We start from the raw sequence: 14,910 nt of genomic DNA, 5'->3' as shown, positions 1-14,910 counted from the left end.
TATATCCTTTGCATCCTGCTAGGTATTAAGAAATGCCAAATTAGCCAGGTGTGGTGGCACACACGTTTAATCCTAGCAATTGGGAGGCAGAGGCAAATCAGATCACTGAGTTTGAGGACAGCCTGGTCTACAAAGCAAGTTCCAGGACAGCCAGGACTGTTACACAGAAACCCTGTCTTAAAAAACAAAACAACAAAAAATGTAAAACCAACATCAGCCCATTTTCATTTTTTTTTCTACTTTGTCTGCCAAGTAATAGGCTATTTCAAAGGATACATGCATGTTCTTTCTCCATTGTTGTCCAATTTCCTATTTACATATGCATGTTATTGGGTTTTGGAGTGGGGAAGGGGGGTAGTGGGTTGGGCAGACAGCTCAGTCTCAATTCTATGTCTAAATGCACATAGTAAAGTTACTGCTGAGAGAACCTTGTTAGGTTTCCTGCCTATGCACGTTACTAGTAGGAATTGCAGTATATTCTTTGGCCCGTCAGTTTTTTTGAAGCACCTGTTAGTGTGTGTGGCGTGGGTGCATATGGATAGCCAGCTGCGCATGCTCAGGTATGCAGAGGGGAAAAGTCGACCTCCAGTGGTTCCTCAGGAGTTGCCAACTTTATTTTTTTGTGATAGATTCTTTCATGGGTGTTGTGATACTTTGTTTTTGTTCTGGCAAATAAAGCTTGCCTGGAGATCAGAAGGTGGAGCTAGCTACTAATTAACCATAGAGGTCTGGAGGTCTGTCCAAACAGACAGGAAGTGATAAGGTGGGGGCAGAAACACGATCTTGGCCCTTTTGGTCTGAGGCGTCAGAGAACTAAGAGGTAGATGCGGTTGTTCCTTTGTTTCTTTGATCTTTCAGCTTTTACCCCGATATTTGACTATGAATTTTTATTATTAAGGCTAATTAGGATAATGCTGCGTTTTATTTGGTGTTCAATTTTTTGGGGCACAAATTTATGAAAAAGCTGCTGGCCTGTGGCTTTGCAGCCTCTGCCACGGGCGAGAGCTGCACGGGACTGGAGCCATTGTCCTGCTGGCTAGGTTTTTCTTTTCTTTTCTCCAGCCCCTCTGAGCGAGTCTGAGATTTTTCTGTTGCAGCCTCTCTGCAGCAAACTTCCCAGGGCCTTGGGCTCCAAAAGGTGCAGTGTTAGCCCCTCTAGTCAGCTCCCGCTCCACATACTTCTTCCCCACGATTGCCTATGTGCGTTACTCAGACAGCAGGTTCCCTCGCCCCGAGGGTTGTGGGCTTTTTCCCGGACTCCTCCTTGGCTACTGCCAAGCTAGGCAGCTGCTTTGAAAATGTGCTTTGGCTTCTACTGTTCTATGCAGCAGCAATTAATCTCATACTTCCCAATCATCTTCATTGCCATTGTCAGTAGATTTGGTGAGACAATTGGAAATTCATAAAGGGGGGGATTTTTTTTTTTTTTAAAAAGAGGGTTTGAGGGCTGGAGAGATGGCTCAGAGGTTAAGAGCACTGACTGCTCTTCCAGAGGTCCTGAGTTCAATTCCCAGCAACCACATGGTGGCGCACAGCCATCTATAATGAGATCTGGTGCCCTCTTCTGGCATGCAAGCATACATGAAAGGAATGTTATATATATAATAAATAAATAAATTTTTACAAAAAAAGAGGTTTTTTCCCATGGTAAAAAATGGGACAGATAATTACAATGGAGGGAATTAGATCTGTGTATAATTATACAATAGATGGTTTAAAGATGAAAAAAAATGAGAGGATAATTAACTTATGAGATTTACGTAATGTCAATTATAAACATCACTTTCATCATTCTTGTTTTCATCCTAAAAAAGTTGATTAATATGAGTGTGAAGATACAAGTCTTAGAAAAACTTATTAAAACAGATCATAGAGATATTCGGATCTAGACAGAGGGATTTAAAGGAGAACCAATCTCAGCATTGCTTTATAAGGTTAGAGAGGCACAAGGTTTTCAAACAATTAACCTTAATTTATCCACTCACCTTACAGGAAATGCCAAATGACTGGTATCCTGAAGGCAATGCAGGAGCTGAATGGACTCCTGTGGAAATATTAGATTTGAGGAGATTTAAAGAAGTGACAGTCTCATATGATATGCATTCGCCCTTCATGAAGCAGATGTTAAACTCAGGGTCAACTTGTAACAGAATTATCCCACAAGACTGGAGAGACTTGGTTACAGCAGTATTGGAGCCTAGCCCTCAATTTCAATGGAGGATCGGGTGGAAAGATTAGACTAGGATGATTGAACAATGAAGTAGGAATAGAGGCATTAAAATCTCCTAAGACCAATTTCTTGGAGAGGGAAATTATGCTAATGTACAAAGACAGTCTCTATATGAAGAGCACATCCTTGGCTCTATGCCATGCAGCAGTTTCGAATGCTTGGGACAGAATTGAAGAAGTCAGAAAGAGAACTGAAACATTTACTAAAGTTATACATGACCCAAAAGAAAACTTAACTGATTTTTTTTTTTACAAAGGTTGGCTTCAGCAATAAATAGAATGATACCAAATTCAGAAGTTAGACAAATAGTAATATAATCTCTGACTTTTGAAAATGCTCATTCACAATGCAAAGGGGTAATTAGGCCTTTAAAGGCAAGGTCAGCACCCAGAAAGGAATGGATCCAAAATCAATGAATATTGAATCTCATGACCATTATGGTGTTTAGACAGGAGAGGTGATTTCCAGAGTCTTGAAAAAAAAATCAAAATGTCAGATGTTTTAATTGTGGTAAACAAGGTCCACTAAAAAGGGATTATAAGCAGGGCATTCCTAGAAACAAGGTTATTTCTAAGAATAATCCAAACAGAACACTCCTCCCTTCTGAAGTATGCAGAAGGTGTGGCAAAGGCCAATGTTGAACCAATGAATGTAGATCAACAAGTGACAAAGTAACCCTTTGCCATTGGGAAATACCTTGGTTGACACTCACAGGCCCCCATATCAAATTTGGTTCAGTCATTCCATGTGACCATGGGGGAAACTCTTTCCCAGAGCAATTAAGGAACCTATGTCTATTGTAAAAAAAACCAAACTGCTGTCTGGTAGAATAGTTTCAGAAGATAAAACAAAAAGTTCAGAAGAAACCATAAAGCAAATATTTTGGCAAACTTCTATAAATGATCAAAGACCAAAGCCAAACATATGAATAAATGACATCATTGTTGAAGGACTAGTAGACACAGGTGCTATGTAGCAATAATTGCACCAGAATCTCGGCATCCAAATTAACCTCTTTGGGAGGTAAATGCTCAGCTTTTAGGGATTGGAATTTGCCTCAGGCAAAACAGAGCATGGGTTGGATCAGATGTATAGGACCAGAAGGACAGAGAGGAAAATTAAAGCCATATGTAGCTAATATCACAATGAATTTATAGGGACATGATTTGTTACAGCAATGAAATACCCAGATTAACATTCCTCCAATTTCAGAAACAAACAAAAAATCAAACATACTACATTTCTGGGAAAAATATTAAAAGGTATTATAAAGAACAGCCACTGCAATTCAGGTTGTACAAGAACAGGGTACAACAGCTGCTAATCTTTCAAAGGTACCAACAACCTTACCTTTAAAATGATTAACAGCAAACTTGTATGAATTGAACAATTGCTTTTAACATGAGAGAAATTGCAAGCCTTAGAACAGCTGGGATGGAAGCAATTAATTGCTCTACATGTTGAAGAATCAGCCAGGCTTTGGAATTCTCTTGTATTTATTATTAAAAAGAAATCTGGGAAATGGAGAATGGTAACAGATCTAAGAGCTGTTAATAAGGTGATTCAGCCAATGAACTCTCTACAGCCTGGAATTCTTCTGCCCTCCCTGTTACCAAAAGCATAGTCTATTATAGTAGTTGATTTAAAAAAACTTTCTTCACTATACCAAGAAAAGGACAGAGAAAAATTGGCCTTCATGGCCTACTTATAATAATTCTCAGCCTGTCAAGCGGTATCAGTGGAAGATTCTCCCGCAGGGAATGTTAAATAGCCCCATTCTGTGCCAATATTTTGTAAGATAGCCACTGGAAATGATACATAAGCCGTTTCCTCAATCTGTAGTTTACTATGATATGGATGATATTTTACTAGCTGATTCAAATGAAGATGTCCTATAGAAAATCTTTGAAGAAGAAAAATTTTTGTCTTATTGTGGATTACAATTTGCTTCTGAAAAAAATATGAAGAGGAGATTCTATTAATTTCTTAGGTTATAAAATAAGTCTACAAAATATTCAACCCCAAAAGGTGCAAATCAGGAGAAATCAATTGTGGACTCTTGATGACCTTCAAAAATTGTTAGGACACTGTTGGTATACAAAAGAGTTTAGCAATATCCTAGAATGAAGTATAACAAAGGTTTATTTATTTGGAGATAAACTAACAGAAAGTAGTGGTCCACAGTCCTCTACTAGTGCTGGAAACAGAAACTGAGTCCAGCAACCAAGAGGGCCATGCACACTTTACATCTGCATTTATAGCACATGAGATCACACCCAAAGTGGGCCAGTATTTAAAGGCTATTGGCTGAAGGAGTTCCCACAGTACCTTCTCCTTTTGTCTAAATAAGAGAGTTCTAAGCCTAGTACAAAACTATATACAATAAGAATGAATAGTAAGTATTGTTCAGGGAAAAGAACACACACACACACACACGTGTGTATCATTTAGAATTACAAACAGCACGAACATCATCAAACAAGAAGCATATGCTAAATGTTTCAATAGTTATCCTATCCTAAGGAGTCTAAGTCTTATATTAAAAATGGCTTGGCTGAGTCATAAGAGGAAAGTAGCTATGACTATCTAGTTTTCAACCCCATCAAAAACCTGAGAAGGGAAATAATATTACCTGAATAAACAGGAAGTACAATGAAGCAACTTCCAAAATGTGCAAGAAATGATAGAGACAACTGGATACCTGGGCAATCACCCAAAGGCACATTTGGCGAAGGCCTAGAGTAACTGACAAACCACTTTCAAAGGCAGGAAAATTTGAAACCTTACCCTGTTTTGGCAAGGTTTGTCAGTCTTTTTGCTTATATCCTGCTTGTCCAGTCTGGACACTGTGCATTTTGTCAATGGTTGAGGCAGAGGCAGTTCAATTTAGAATATTTCTGTTCTTGATTAAGGTATTGTAATTGTACAGCTCATTTAAAAATATGTATAATTAAAGATAAAGCTTGATATTTAAAATGGCATTTAAAATGTTTTAAGAGCTTTTGTTTTAAGAGACTTTTTATGACAACGAGACACATCTGCTCCTGGCAGCACCAATCTGCTTCAAGAGGCTGATGGGCATCGAAGAGGCTCCTTATGGAGTTTGTTAGCCATTTGGACAAGAAGCTGTTCTTGTCTGAACTGCTTGATGGTATGTTGTATGAACTGGACATGCAGAACCCGCAGAGAAAAATGACTGCTGAATTTGCTTAAAGGTGAGACAGTCCTTCAGGGTTCCTGTTTCATGAAAGAGTCTGCCAGACATTCTGCAGGATACAGAAGAAAGTGACTAACAAACTGCCAATATAGGTGGAACTGTCTTTGAAATTTCCTGCTTCATTGAAAAGTCTGCCAGATACTATGGGTCTATGTACTGAAGATGGATGCCCCAGTGTTGCAGAGAAACTTTGGGTGATTGTTCAGGCAGCAAGATGTCTCTGTCAATTCTAGAGTTTTGGAAGTTGCTTACAATGCACTTCCTGTTAACTTAGGTAATATATCCTTCTGGAGTCTTTGATGGAGTTGAAGAATAGATAGTTATAATTATAGTTTTCCTTAGTTATGATAAAAGATAAGTAGATATAAATATTGTAATCGTAATTCTTGCTTGATACCTTTTTGTTATATGTAATTTTACTATGTTAAAGTTAAAACCTTCCTATTTATTTAAACAGAAAAGGGGAAATGGTATAGGAAGTCCTTCTGTATATGTGTTGCTTTTATTGGTTAATGAATAAAGCTGTTTTTGGCCAGTGGCTTAGTGGAATAGAGCTAGGCAGGAAAACTAAACTGAATGCTGGGAGAAAGAAGGAAGAGTCAATGAGAAGCCATGTAGCTGTCTGCAGGAGACAGATGCACCAGAACCTTGCCTGTAAGTCACAGCCATGTGGTGATATACATATTAATATAAATGGGTTAATTTAGATATAAGAGCTAACTAGAAAGATGCTTAAACTATTGGCTAAGAGTACTGTAAATAATATAGCTTCTGTGTGATTATTTTGAGTGAGAGTGGCTGGGAACAAACTAGCGACCTCTGACTACAGTCATGGTGTATGATTTTTCTAATGTGTTCATGGATTCTGTTTGCCAGAATTTTACTAAGTATTTTTGCATCAGTGTTCATGAGAGAGATTGGTCTGTGATTCTCTTTCTTAGTTGCATCTTTGTGTGGTTTGGGTGTAAGGGGAACTGTAACCTTGTAAAAAGTTGGCAACATTCCTTCTGTTTCTATTGTGTGGAATAATTTGGGGAATATTGGTATTAGTTCTTCTTTGAAATTCTAGTAGAATTCTGTGCTGAAACCATCTGGTCCTGGACTTTTTTTTTATAGTGGGAGACTTTTGATGACTGTTTCTATTTCCTTAGAAGTTATAGGTCTATTTACTTTACTTATCTGGTCTTGATTTAATTTTGGTATGTGGTAGTTATTCAGAAAATTTCCATTTCCTGTAAGTTTTTCAATTTTGTAGACTACAAGTTCTTGAAGTATGACCTAATGATTCTCTAGATCTCCTCAGTGTTTGTTGTTATGTCCCCCTTTTCATTTCTGATTTTGTTAATTTGGATGTTTTCTTTCTGTATTTTGGTTGATTTGGACAAATGTTTGTTTATCTTGTTGATTTTCTTGAAGAACCAATTCTTTGTCTCATTGGTTCTTTGTATTGCTTTCTTTTTTTCTATTTTTTGATTTCAGATCTCAATTCGATTATTTTCTGTCATCTAGCCCTCCAGGGTGAGTTTGCTTCTTTTTGTTCTAGAGCTTTCAGGTGTTCTGTTAATTTTCTAGTGTGGGATTTTTCCATCTTCTTTATGTAGGCATTTAGTGCTATGAACTTTCCTCTTAACTGTGCTTTCATTGTGTCCCATAGGTTTGAATATGTTGTGCAGTCATTTTCATTGAATTTTAGGAGGTCCTTAACTTCTTTATTTATTCCTTGGCCCAGGAGTGATTCAGTTGAGCATTATTCACTTTCCATGAGTTTGTGGGCTTCCTGCAATTAGTGTTGTTGTTGAATTCTAACTTTAAGTCATGATGATCTGATAAGACACATGGAGTTATTCCATTTTTTTGTCTCTGCTGAAATTTGCTTTGTTACCAAGTATGTGGTCAGTTTTAGAGAAGGATCCATGAGGTGCTGAGAAGATGATATATTCTTTTGTGTTTGGGTGAAATGTTCTATAGAGGTCTGTTAAAACCCATTTGTCATAATATTGGTTTGTTTATTTCTCTGTTATGTTTCTGTCTGGCCAATCAGTCTAGTGGTGAGAGTGGGTGTGAGGAAGTCTCCCACTATTAGTGTGTGGGGCTTGATGTATTATTTAAGCTTTAGTAATGTTTCTTTTACAAATGAGGGTGCCTTTGTATTTAGGGCATAGATGTTCAGAATTGAGACTTCATCTTAATGGAGTTTTTTTGTGATGAATATGAAATGACCTTTTTCATCTCTTTTGATGAATTTTAGCTTGAAGTCTATTTTATTAGGTGTTAAGATAGCTACAACAGCTTGTTTCTTAGATCCATTTGGTTGGAAAATCTTTCCCCAATCCTGTACTCTGAGGTCATACCTATCTTTGTGTTTCCTGTATGCAGCAGAAGGATGGAGTCTGTTTTTGTAACCATTCTGTTAGCCTGTATCCTTTTATAGGTAAATTGAGTCTAATTATAATAAGAGATACTAATGACCAGTGATTGTTAGTTCTTATAATTTTTTTTGCTGTTGTTGGTGGTATTCTGTGTATGTTTCTCTTTTATGGGATTTGCTGGTATAGGATTATCTACTATTTATCTATTTATCTATTAAATGTGTTTTTGTGGGTGTAACTACCTTCCTTGGGTTGTAGTTTTCCTTCTAGTACTATCATTAGGGCTGGATTTGTGGATAGGTATTGATTTAATCTGGTTTTGTCATAGAATATCTTGCTTTCTCTGTTTGTGTTGATTGAATGCTCTGTTAGATATAGTAGTCTGGGCTGGTATCCATGGTCTCTAAGTGTCTACATTAATACATGACCAGGATCTTTTGACTTTCATTGTTTCTATAAGAAGTTGGGTATAATTCTGATAGGTCTGCCTTTTTATGTTGGTTGGCCTTTTTATTTTCAGCTCTTAATAGTGTTCTTTATTCTGTATGTTTAGTGTTTTGATTATTGTGTGGTTTTTTTGGTTCAGTCTGTTTGATGTTTGGTAAGCTTATTGTATTTTCATAGGCATGTCCTTCTTTAGGTTGGGAAAGTTTTCTTCATGATTTTGTTGTATAAATTTTCTGTAACTTTGAGCTGGACTTCTTCTCCTTCAATTCCTATTATTCTTAGGTTCATTCTTTTCTTAGTGCTCCAGATTTTCTGGATATTTTGTGTTAAGAATTTGTTGGATTTAACATTTTCTTTGACCTATGAATTGCCTTTGACTTGAGGATGTGGGTTCTACTTTTCTGCTTCACTTTACATGAGAACATTTGAATATTTTTTTCTGTCTCAGGGTGTGATTTGGATGTTGCCTGTAGAGAGAAATAAAATGCATAATTCCAACTACAGACCAGTTTGTCCTTGCCTTGTGTGTTTAGATACTGTGATTTCTGACTCTGACCTACCGTCTCTTCCTTATTTTTCCACTTTTCTGTTTCAAAATGTTCAATCAACAATTGATTTCCCTTTTGAACTTTTCATTTCATGTCAGTTGCTTAGTGTCTTGGTTAAAGGAGTTTTTAGACATTGTAGTATGCTTTTAAAATTTGCATTACATTATAATTTATTAGTTATGAGTTTATGTAGATCAGAAGGCAACTTGTGATAGTTAGTTTTCTCCATTCATTCTGTTGGTCCTGAGGATCAAACTCAGATACCAAAGCTTTGGCAACAGGTTTCTTTAACCACTGAACCATCTCATTGGCCTGGATTAATGTAGTTTTAGCCTTTTATCCATATTAGGCAATTTACCACTTTCTTATTGAAAATATTGGTTCATGTTTATTGCAGCTACTTTTTTTGGTAAACTAAGTTTACCACTAATCTTACTGGTTTCCTGCTTCTGTATCAAATACCCTGACAATTACAACTTAAGGGAGGAAGGTTTTGCTCTGGCTCACAGATCAAGAACCAGAGTGTTGGCTCAGGTTCCAAAAAAATCAAGGAGCTGGTCAAATGCTACCCACAGTCAGGAAGTGGAGAGTGATGAGTAAATGCTAATTTTCAGTTTATTTTCTTCATTTTATACAGTCCAGGTCCCTGTCCAGGGAATTGTCTTTCCTGCAATTAATTGTTTATTCCACATCAATTAATATAATCAACATAATCCCTCAGAGATGATCTCAAGGATTATCTTAATCTAGATAATCCTTCCCAGGTATGCATGGAGGCTTGTCTTCTAGGTCATTCTTGATTCTGCTGGTAATAACTCTAACATTGTCATGGCCAATCTTGGTTATTAATTTAGCTATATTTGGAATCAGAAAAAAAAAAGCCCAAGCAGCCATGTAGGATTTCTTAATTGCATCATTTTGAGGTCAGAAGACCCACCCTAAATCTGGGCTACACATTTGGTGGCAGCTCACATGAAAGGATTTGGAAGAAGGATGCTTTTGCTTTTTTCCTACTTGCCCTCATTTTGCTGCCGAGTTCATTTCATCTGCTGCTATCTCACTGATCTTGGAAGCTACTTCTTCAGGATTCCAGTGTAGACAGGGGACCAGCTGAGCTATCCAGGCCTGTGGACTGAACAACTTCCAGCTTCTTGGACTTTCTGTTGGGAGACAGCCATTTTGGATTAGCCAGATCACAGGCTGTAAACCACTCTAATAAATCCCCCTTTTAGACATACAGATTCATCAGTTGTATTCCTTTAGGCAATCCTGACTAACAAAATCATTATACTATTTAAAAGTTTGCCTTGGAAATCATAGAATGTCACTCATATCTGTGAAAGGTGACATGTTGTGTTAGATCTGTTCACGGGATATATGAATATGTACCTTCCTTCCCCTTGTTTTTTTCTTCGTTAGAATTTTCTATAGAAACAATGGTGTTGGGGCCTGTAAGATGTCTCAGCTTATAAATGCACTTGCTGCCTGAAAAATGGAAATCTTCCTTTGGTTTGAAAATGTAAATCTTAGGAACTGAGTTCAATCCCTGGAGCCTCCATATAGATGGAAGGAGAAACTGCAGAGTTTCTACAAACCCTACAGAGCTGCCCTTTAACCTTCACATGTGTACCCTAGAATGTTTGAACCCCCCCCCACATACACTTGCACACAAAATAAATAAAATATAAATGGTTGTGTTGATTTATTCGTGTATTGACTTATCTTTAATCAGGCCTGTCTAAGGTATTTGTCTCATTGCTGGAACAAATGACTTAAAAAGAGAACATAAGTGCACAAAGGTTTAGTTTGGCTCAGTGTTCAAGGTTACAGTCCATCATGACAGGAAAGGCAGGGGAGCAAGGACTTCAAGCGAATGGTCATAGTGCATCTGCAGTTGGGAAGCAGAGTGGCCATGCTTGTGTTCACCTCACCCTTGTATTTTGTTTGTACTCCAGGACCTCAGCCCAAGAAATGGTGCTGCCCACAGTTAAGGTAAAACTTCTCACCTCAATTAATATAACCAATGCATTTCCTCACACACCTGGAGGTTTGTCTCCTAAATGATATTAAATCCTGTCAATTTTAAAAAATGTGTACCTTCCAATGTTGTTTTAAATTTTCATGTGAATCCTTCTGAATCTAGCAATTCCTGGATACCAGGAGAGGTTAAAAAAATCTTTCTAAATTTTTAAGAACATACAGTATTTGGATCATTAGGGGACTCAGAATTTTATGAGTGTCGTGATAGTGACACAGTATACAAAGAGAAGATAACATGACCTATGAGTTCAAGGAAGTACAATTATGCTGCTGTCTTAAAGGAACCCCCATCTACTGTCACAAGTGCTGTGTGTAAGAGAATCTTAAAATGTGCAGACAGTAGAATATGATAAACAAGACAAGAATTAAACAGCTACAGAATATAGTATTCCAGCTTTTAATGAATTAAGCCTTGATTTTTCAGTACTATAAGGGTCAAACTTCCTACGAAAATGCATGTGGGCTCATTTAGAAGTCAATGACTTGGTGTGGGAGGTCCTTCTGTCTGTGTATTCAGGAACAAACAAGCGACCTCCTACAACAATGACCTTTGAGAATGTCACTGGAAACTTCTTATGGAGGAGGGGTTATCCCAGAAGAACCTCTATAAAGAGAGGATGCAGGAAAACTTGAGGAAGCTGGCCTCTGGAGGTAAGTATGCCATCATTTCTTTAATTAATCAATCCAAAAAAAACCTATTTCAAGTTTATTATTGCTGCTGCATGGATTGAAAAAAATGCTTAAGAAACATTAATGAATATGTTAGATGGGATCATCATATACTATAAATTTGTTTAAAATCTGTTCATATTTACACTATAACATAATAATTCATAATGGTTTCTCCGTATTCTACAAAACATGGAAAAACCAAAACATTGAAGATAAATAGCCAGAATCCAGAATCTATGGATAAAACCAAGATAACTTGTGTCTCGGGAGAGATGCACATTCCCTAAGAGCTATGTTGTGATCACACTTGTTACCAAAAAGATAAAAGATACATGCATCAAGATTCAAACCCAGTTAAGCTCAGGGAATTTTTGGCAAAACTGCAAACATGTTTAGCATCAGCAGAAAAACATTCTAAATATTCCTGTACAGGAAAACGATTGAAACACAATGCCAAAGATTATACTTCGCCATACTTCACACATACCAACTTTACTCCATAGAGTATTAAAATTAAAATAGTTATTTACCTACAAACCTTGTTCTAAGGTACATGAAACAAAAATAAGATTTTTTTAGACAGAGACCAATTGTTAAGACCTCTCATTTTATACATAATTCCAAATGCATCATGATTTTGGCCATTAATGTGGATCAAATTGTGCATGGTATTGGGTGTTAAATTTGTATTAAGTGTGACATAGATGTTTTTGCTTGGCATGGAAGTAATATTACACAACCACTCACAAATACCATTGATTTTATTGTAGCTGCCCTCAAATCAAGTTGCAGATCATTCAGTGAAGACATATTCAAAAATTCTCACAGCTCGTGAAACCAACATTTTTACTAGTAAATCATTAACAAGAAAAATGTAATGCACCTTTGCTTTCTGCAGAAGTCAACTGGTGGAGAAACTCTGGGGATCCAGAAAAGATTATCAGCATGCAAGAATCTTCAACTTCTCTACTGAGGGTATTGTAAATCAGAACTCTTTTTTGTTGTTTGTATGTTTTGTTTGTTTTTACAGACAGAGTTTCTCTGTATTGGGTGTCATGGAATTCATTCTGTAGACCAGGCTAGCCTTGAACTCAGGGATCTGACTGCCTTTGCCTCCCAAGTGCTGGGATTAAAGACATGCATCACGATCATCTGGCTCATACTTCCTTTTTTTAAAAACATTATTTACTTTTACTTTAATATGCCTCGGCATTTTGCCTGCATGTATGTCTTTGTGAGGGGGTTGAATCCCCTGAAAGTGGAATAGCAGACAGTTATGAGCTGCCATATGTGTGCTAGGAATTGAACCCTAGTCTTCTGGAAGAACATCCGGTGCTCTTAAACATTGGCCTATCTCTCTAGCCCCATAAATCAGAACTCTTACTCATGAGCATATAGCTATGATAGGAATGAGTGTGCAAAAGTACTTATCAGCCATTTATCACTAAGTATACACCTTAAACCCAATACAGGGCACAGATCATATGACGATCAGGAATATGGAAAGAAATTGTATAAAAATAAGCACTGTGATGAAGACTTCAGATTCGATGAAAATTATGAAAGGACTTCCACTGAAGAAATATGTAAGCAATATGGAAAAATCCTCAGTTCTTTGGAGTCTTTTCAAAAGTTTAAATAGCATTACCCTGTCCAGAAATTCCATGTATGTAGCCAATGTGGGAAAGTCTTCACTCATTCCTATGACCTACAAAGACATGGTTGAATTCAAACTGGAGAGAAACTTTTTGCATGTAAACAATGTGAAATTTTTTTTCTGTTTATACTTCATATCTTGTGACAGGATCCACCATGGAGAAAATCCATTCATGTGTAAGCATTGTGGGAAAGCCTTAATTACGTCTACTCCCCTTTAAATACATAAACTCACACTAGAGAAAAGCCTTATATATGTAAACAGTGTGGAAAAGCTTTCTTGTTGTCGTATCAATTACAAAAACATGAAGCAATTCACAGTGGTGGGAATCCTTATGTCTGTAAGTAATGTGGGAAAAAGCTTCACTTGTTGCAGTTCCCTAAAAACACATAGAAAAATTCACACTGGTGAGAAGCTCTCTGTGTGGAAGCAGTGTAGGAAAACCTTTAATCCTTCCTTTTCTCCGATAACGCACGAAAGAATTCACACTGGAGAGAAATCTTATCTTTGCACACAATGTAGAAGAGTTTTCACTGATTTCAGTTTACATCACTTCCATGGTAGCATACACAGTAAAAAGAAATCCTGCAAATGCAAATATTGCGGGAAGCCATCATTATTTCTACTTACCTTGAAGTGTAAGAACGAATACACACTGGAGAAAAACCTCATGTATGGAAACAATGCGGGAAAGTCTTCACTTGTTCCAGTTCTCTAAAATCATATGGAAGAAGCCACACCGGTGAGAATCCCTGTGTGTAAGCAGTATGGAGAAACTTTTGCTTGTTCTTTTTCCCTTCTAAAAGATGAAATAGCACTAGCGAGAACATTTCCGTATGCAAACACTGGGAAAGCTTCCACTCATTACAGTTCCTTTCACTTCCATGAAAGGATGTACAGTGGAGGAAAACTTAAAATACAAGTGTTGCGGGAAAAGCTTCACTTGTTCTGATACCTTTAGCAATGCAGCTAGCTAGCTTTGATTCACCCATCCTTTGTTGGAATCATTACTTTGGTTCATTCTTGATTCCCTACGTAGGTAAGTAGACATTTATTTGTGCATCTTTTCCCAGGAAAAATCACCCAACACTGTGTGTTTTAGTTACTTTCTATTGCTGTGAAGAGACACCATGATGAAAACATCTTACAAAGAAAGCATTTAATTGGGGACCTGCTTATAATTTCAGAGGTTGTATCCATGACCGTCATGGTGAAGAGCACAGTGACAGACAGGCAAACATGGCACTGGAGCAGTAGGTGAGAGTTTACATGTTAACATCCAGGAGACAGAGAGAGAGAGAGACTGGCTCTGGTATGGTCTTACATACCTCTAACAAAGGCCACATCAATTCCTTCCCCAGAACAGTTTCAACAACTACGGATCCAGCATTTAAATACTTGAGCCTATGGGGGCCATTCTGCCTATGTTTTCTAGTAGTGAAATCTTACCTAAAAGGGAGGAAGTGAGTCTGAAGTAGAGTCTTGTAATTCTTTCTAGGCTGGTATCCAAGAGCCGAGAACCACATCAAGAGTCAGTTCTCCCTTGAAGCTGCATTGGATGTGTAGGCTTCTCTTTCGTGTTTGGAACACCTATCAGAATCAACAACTTTGTGACCCGTAGGTGATGTAGATTCCATTCTGTGGCTCATGTTCTAACTGATCTTAATAATAAAACCCACAGAAAGATATTGGGATAAATGTTGAAAGATCAGGGAAGTAAAGGAGCCAGA

At 37.4% G+C, this 14,910-nt stretch overlaps 1 long non-coding RNA gene across 1 annotated transcript; it reads right to left on the bottom strand.

Annotated features, from left to right (window-relative positions):
• Positions 1 to 9,408: 9,408 nt before the first annotated feature.
• LOC125404143 (uncharacterized) lies at positions 9,409 to 14,750 on the bottom strand. The gene is made up of 3 exons (XR_007233192.3): positions 14,630 to 14,750; positions 13,811 to 13,894; positions 9,409 to 9,971 (listed from the first exon to the last, which is right to left on the bottom strand). It is a non-coding gene; the product is annotated as an uncharacterized LOC125404143 (long non-coding RNA).
• Positions 14,751 to 14,910: the final 160 nt, after the last annotated feature.

This window comes from Myodes glareolus, chromosome 6 (genome assembly GCF_982192425.1).
Source record: "Myodes glareolus chromosome 6, mMyoGla1.1, whole genome shotgun sequence".
Lineage (NCBI taxonomy): Eukaryota > Metazoa > Chordata > Mammalia > Rodentia > Cricetidae > Myodes > Myodes glareolus.
This window is presented reverse-complemented; position numbering and strand designations above follow the sequence as displayed.